We start from the raw sequence: 6,000 nt of genomic DNA, 5'->3' as shown, positions 1-6,000 counted from the left end.
GCTGCTCATTACTTTATACTTCTAAATCCACTCTTTTCATGTTCCATCCCAGAACATTTGTCACCACAGAAGAATTGCTCTCTTTTCTTTTGCTCACAGTTTGGTTAAGGCTCCATAAACTTCTGTTTTGTGAAAGCCCCAGTTTCCCAAACGTCATTGGCAAATCATTTTTTTCTGGAGAGATCGGATTTCTAGAGAGATTAGCATTCATAGTAAGTGAAAAGTATGTCTAACTTTTGTTTACAAAAAATCAATTCTATTTTCCTTACATATTAACCTAGAGTCTTTTTAAGTTAGAATTCTATAAAAAATGTCTGTGAGCAGTTTTCTGTATAGATACAGAAGCAGCTCAGCTCGTCAGCAGCAACTTTCTCTCTTGCCACTAGAGGGCGGCTGCAGTTGCTCTCTCCTTTGGAAAATGTTTTAGCGGCTTTTCTTTTAATTTCAGAGGTTGGAATCAACCTAATTCTCAAAATTCCTTTTGTGATATTAAATCTTTTCATTGATTAGTCAAAGGTAAGTTAATAGAGCTTCTTTAATAAAGCCAGTCTTATTCATGCTTTCCTGCAATCTTCAATTTTTAATAAATGTGAGTTAGATATTAAGTGAAACGTGTGTGTGTGTGTGTGTGTTTTCTTCTCTTGGGTACTCTAGAGCTGTGCTGTCCCTTATGGTAGCCACTAGCCACATGTGGCTATTTAATTGAATTAAAATTAAATAAAATTTAAAATTTAATTCCTTGGTCCCATTAGCAACACTTCAAGTGCCCAGTAGCCACATAAGGTGAGAGGTTACTATATTAGAAACCACAAGATACGGAATGTTTCCATCATCACAGAAAGTTCTCTTGAACAGACTGATCTAGAGATTTGCTGGTGTAGTAGTGACCACTATGGTTATTCTATCAGTTAACAGTAATCAGTGACTTCAAACTGCTGACCACAGTGAACATTGGAGGTGATTCGCATGTGAGGGAGAGCAAGCTGGACTTCATTTTCTACTTCATTAAAGCCACTACCCAAGTTGGGAACTTGGTTTAATGGAGAAATTTCTCAAATATTGACTATTCATTTGACTATGAATAAGATTTAATGTTTGAATAATGTGGAAATTTGGTGCCAGTTTCTCAGTTTTTATGTTGCGAAGAGAGCTACCATGCAGCTTTCTCTAAGTTCATCCTTCTCTGATGCAAAAGCAATCTTAAGTGACAGTGCTGGGACATAAGTTTTTAAAGACTTCATTTTTGAAAACTGTGCTTACAACTACGTAGAAGTGTGCGTTTCAGAATCATCCCTCAGAATGTTTGTTCTTGCGATGCAAAAGCCTTAATGGAGTCACTGTTACTTGGGTCTTGACAGTCCTCCACCCTCTCGCTATCACTTTGCATCTGATGGTGAGTGACCTGTTTATATTGCTTTATCCATGTTCCTTAGTAATAGGTTCATAGATACTAGATTGAGGAACAGTGTTTTTTCTCTTTGCAATAGTTAAATAACATTTTTAACATTCCAATTTATTCATTTGGTCGCCAGGATCCCATTATATGTTTTACATTTCTCTTAAAAACAGCAGATAACTGAATTTATATATTTTCAGATTTGTCTTAGAAAAATTGTCAAGAAGGACAGTAAGAGGAATCCCCACATACCCATATCTATTTCAACTCTTCTGTCATGGCCAGTCTTGTTTCTTTCATTCCCCCCACCCACTCACCTTACCTCAAACCCAGTGATACTAAAGCTAACCCCAGGTGACAGAGTTCATTTTTAAACATTCCAGTATGAGATTTTTAAAAGATAAAGACAGTCCTATTTTATACTTTACTATGATAATCATATCTTTATAAATAAAAATAATTCCTTAATATCAAATATCTGGTTTACTTGCTTGAAATCGAAACCATAACCATTAGTCTCATTGATTTCAAAATCATTCTGCATTTTGTTGGCACTAAGGTAGAATAATTATTATTGCTTGATAAGTCCTGATGGTGTGTCTTGAGCACATTTTCACTGAAAGTGAGATATCTATTGCTTTTAGCAAAATAATACCGGTTGTTTTCCTTACTACTTTGTTAATAAAGCCACGGGATAATTTGGGTAGCAGGCAGGAGGGAGGGAAATAACTATTCAAGCTGAGTTGAACCAGGTATTTTCTGTCTCACCTACCTCTGGGTCCAAGAAATATTTTTTTAGCCAAAAGTGGCCCACAAGGTAAGAATTTTAATACCTAGTATTTAGGGAGAGTTTTGCAAAGGGACTGTGGGAGACAAGGAAAAATTAAGAGAGTCTTACTCATTTATCCCTTAGAGTTAATTTTAAGAAATCTTTTTTAACGGATGTGATTGAGACTATTGGTTTTGGTTTTGTATTTTAACTTAGGAAGTTTATACTTTCCAAATAAATCGTAGAATTTAACAGCTTAAAGGGACTTTGGAGATCATTCATTTAGCTTGGTGGTTCTCAAACTTGAGTGTGCGTCAGAATCCCCTGGAGGGCTTGTTAGAACACAGATGGCCAGGCCCTGCTCCCAGAGTTTCGGATTCACTAGGTCTAGGGTTGGGCCTGAGAATGTGCATTTTAATGAGTTCCCAGGGGATGCTGATGTTGCTGGTCCACTGCACACACGGAGAACCACTGATATAGCTCAATCCCTTTTTCTCCTTGCCTCCATTTTGGAAATGAGGAAATGTACAGTAAGAGCAAAGTGACTTCTTTGCCCAAAGCTGGTTAGTGACATAGCCAAATCCGAATCCAAATCTTGAGGTGCCTATTCACACCCCAAGTCCGCTGCTTTTCCTATTCTGCATTTGTTTCCTTCAGAGTACTTGCTTCCAAATGATTCCTTCTCAGTCTTTTCTGAATATTTGGGTGTTCTTGGTAGTGGTGAGTCTTATCTCCTGAGATCAGGGATTTCTACATTGGAGCCTAGGGATTAAAATCGTTGGCAAAATTTTTTGGCATGCTGATGTATTTTTCTGGAGAGGGCTCCATGTCTTTTATCAAGTTCTCAAATGAGTTTTCTTCCCCCTAATGGGTAAGACTGTCCTTTCAAGGCAATTTTGGTTTTTGGAAATAACCAAGGGTCATTTAGAGGCTTTCTGGTGGTTAATGTGGGTGAGCAAACTAGAAATTGCTACATTTGGTCAAGGAGATGTGATTTTAAAAGTAATACGACTGGTTTTCTTGTGGCCTAAAAACTGGCTTTGATGTATATTAAAGAAAACTGTTCCAGAAATATTTTGGGCAGTGACAGCCTCATTGGACTAGGTTATGGTGATAACATGGAATGGGGATATTCTTAATTTGAATGTATTAGCTCTGGCTTATTGATTCAAGTATTTATTTGTCATCCCCACCAGTCCTCATTTTCGTTTTTGTATCCCTATGCTTCCTTGCACATGCGCAAAGAACTTTGCTAATTTAATATTAATAATAGCTTTGTTAATCTGAGATTAATGGAGATTTCAATTCAAATAGTTATTTTAAAAATCCAAGCACCATCATTCTTCATTTTCTCCTGTTTTAAGAGAGTATTTATTGAGAGCACGAATACTGTTTGTTTCTTTGTAAATTCCTGTTCATTTCAAAATGACAAATCATGATAATGCTACTTTTTAAATTTATAAGTTCTAATCATTGCAAAATGAAGCAAAGCCATTTATAGGCTGATGAAATGAAGATATTTATGATTCTTCAGTATCGTAGTGACACGTATTAAAATCCTAGACTAGTTCTCTTAGTATTACATTATCCAAAATTTATCTCCAGTTTGATTTCATTTTATATATTTGTACAATACCCTATATGATAAAAATATGCCAAAATATATGATAAGGTGGTCCTCATTTTAGGTTAATTGCACACTAATTTCCTGAATACTCTGATGCTTGTGTGTGCTTATAGCTAGAATAAACTCATTCGCTTATAAACTTAGAGCTTCTAATTGCCTTGCAAGGGAAGAATAGTTGCTTTTTGAGCCTAGTTAACATTGATTTGTGATTAATCATTTTACTTAGTGACTCATCTATGATTGCGGTACAACAAAAATGTCATGTTTGCTTAGTGGTATTAATTCCATTTATCTCGTGTACATTCAGAAAATTGGCTTGTCATCAGTGCGCTGAGTCTATCTAAATAAGACAATTATTTAAAAGATTTATTTCCACTGCGAGTATGACCACTTAAAAACCTCCACAAAGAATTCAGATTGAGTAAATACTTTATTATATAACTTAAAACACCATCATTTGTAGCAAAAGAGTTTGACGCCAAACTTTTCCTTAATTTTTGAAAGAAATATTTTTTCAGTTAAAAATATCAAATTCTCCATCTACCCTTCCCATGTTAACACCTACATTTCTTAAAGTATTTGATGTTATCCTCACTTTTAAAATTAAATTGTCTACCAGTTCTATCTGATATCTGATCTTTTTGTTTAAATTCCTTTTTCTTTTTGAGGAAGATTGGCCCTAAGCTAACATCTCTTGCCAATCTTCCTCTCTTTTTTTTGCTCCCCAAAGCCCCAGTACATAGATGTATATCCTAGTTCTAGGTCATTCTAGTTCTTCTATGTGGGATGCCTCCACAGCATGGCTTGATTGAGCAGTGCGTAGGTCCGTGCCCAGGATCCGAACCAGCGAACCCTAGGCCGCTGAAGCAGAGTGTGTGAACTTAACCACTCAGCCATGGGGCTGGCCCCTCATTTAAATTCTGTTAGTTGTTTTAAGTCACTATTTGGTATACATATAAAACACATAAAGGAATAGTAAGTAAACACGGAGAGTGCCTGATTACCTAGCACTTCACATTGGATGGAGATGATGCCATCCTTGTTTACGTGTCTGTAGAAGAAATAAAGTGTAAATTTTGATGACCTGGTTTTTATGTGTTCTTTGGTTCAGGATTGTATGTAGCTAGTTGGTTTGAGTTCAAATGAACTCAAATGAAACCAAAGGGATACATACAATTTGCAAAATCCATGCTCTGGGAAACCCAACAAAACAAACAATGCTATTTCCTGAACAAAAAATTGCGAGGAAAACAAGAAGATGGAGGGGGGATCCTATCAATTAAAAGAGACATGAGAAACATATGAACTAATTCCAATGTGTAGACTTATTAGAGTCCTGAACCAATCAAATTGTTTTAAAAAAAGCAATCAGGGAAACTGTGAACACTGACGATATTCAATGATCTTAAATATTAAAGAATTATCATTTCTCCTGGTGATAATGGTACTGTTGTTATCTTTACTTTTTAAAGAATTTATATTTTAGAGATATATATTGACATATTTACAGATGAAAGCATACGATGTCTAGAATTTCCTTCAAAATAATCCAGGTGGGGGTAAAGTATGTGAGGTAAAGATGAAAGAAGGTTGGCATGATTGGATAATTGTTGAAGCTTGGTAGTAGGTATGTGGGAGCTAATTATATTCTTACCTTGATTTTTAAATATGTTTGGTTTTTTAATAATTAAAAGTTTAAAAGTATGAGGGCAATATAAAGGAATTTTTATAATCAAAAGCAGAGATTACCACCAACAGACTCTCACGAAACAAATTTCTAAAGATGTGCTTCAGGAAAATAATCCCAGATAGAAGTCTGATATTCGAGAAGGAAGGACGATCACACTTAAGATCTGTGCATTTCACTGTGTGTCAATTATACTGAATAAATAAAAGTGGAAAAAAAAGGAGTGCTGAGGCTTCAAAAGGAAAACATGAGTAAATCTAAAATATTAACAGTATAAAATAATAACAATATCTACTTTATGGGGTTAAAAAATAGCAAAAACAAATAGATTAAAAATAGCGTATATTCAAGTGTGGGTGAGGAGGTGGAGGGACCAGAACTTTGCAAAACTGTTTGGCAGTATCTACTGCAGCTGAATATATGCATACCTTAATCTTCGGCAATTCCACTCTTAGAAATATACCCTATAGAAAAGTTTATGTTTGCCAAAAAGACGTACTGGAATATTTATAGCAACACTA

The sequence above is a fragment of the Equus quagga genome, chromosome 10 (genome assembly GCF_021613505.1).
Source record: "Equus quagga isolate Etosha38 chromosome 10, UCLA_HA_Equagga_1.0, whole genome shotgun sequence".
Classification (NCBI taxonomy): Eukaryota; Metazoa; Chordata; class Mammalia; order Perissodactyla; family Equidae; genus Equus; species Equus quagga.
Note: the sequence above shows the minus strand (reverse complement) of the source record.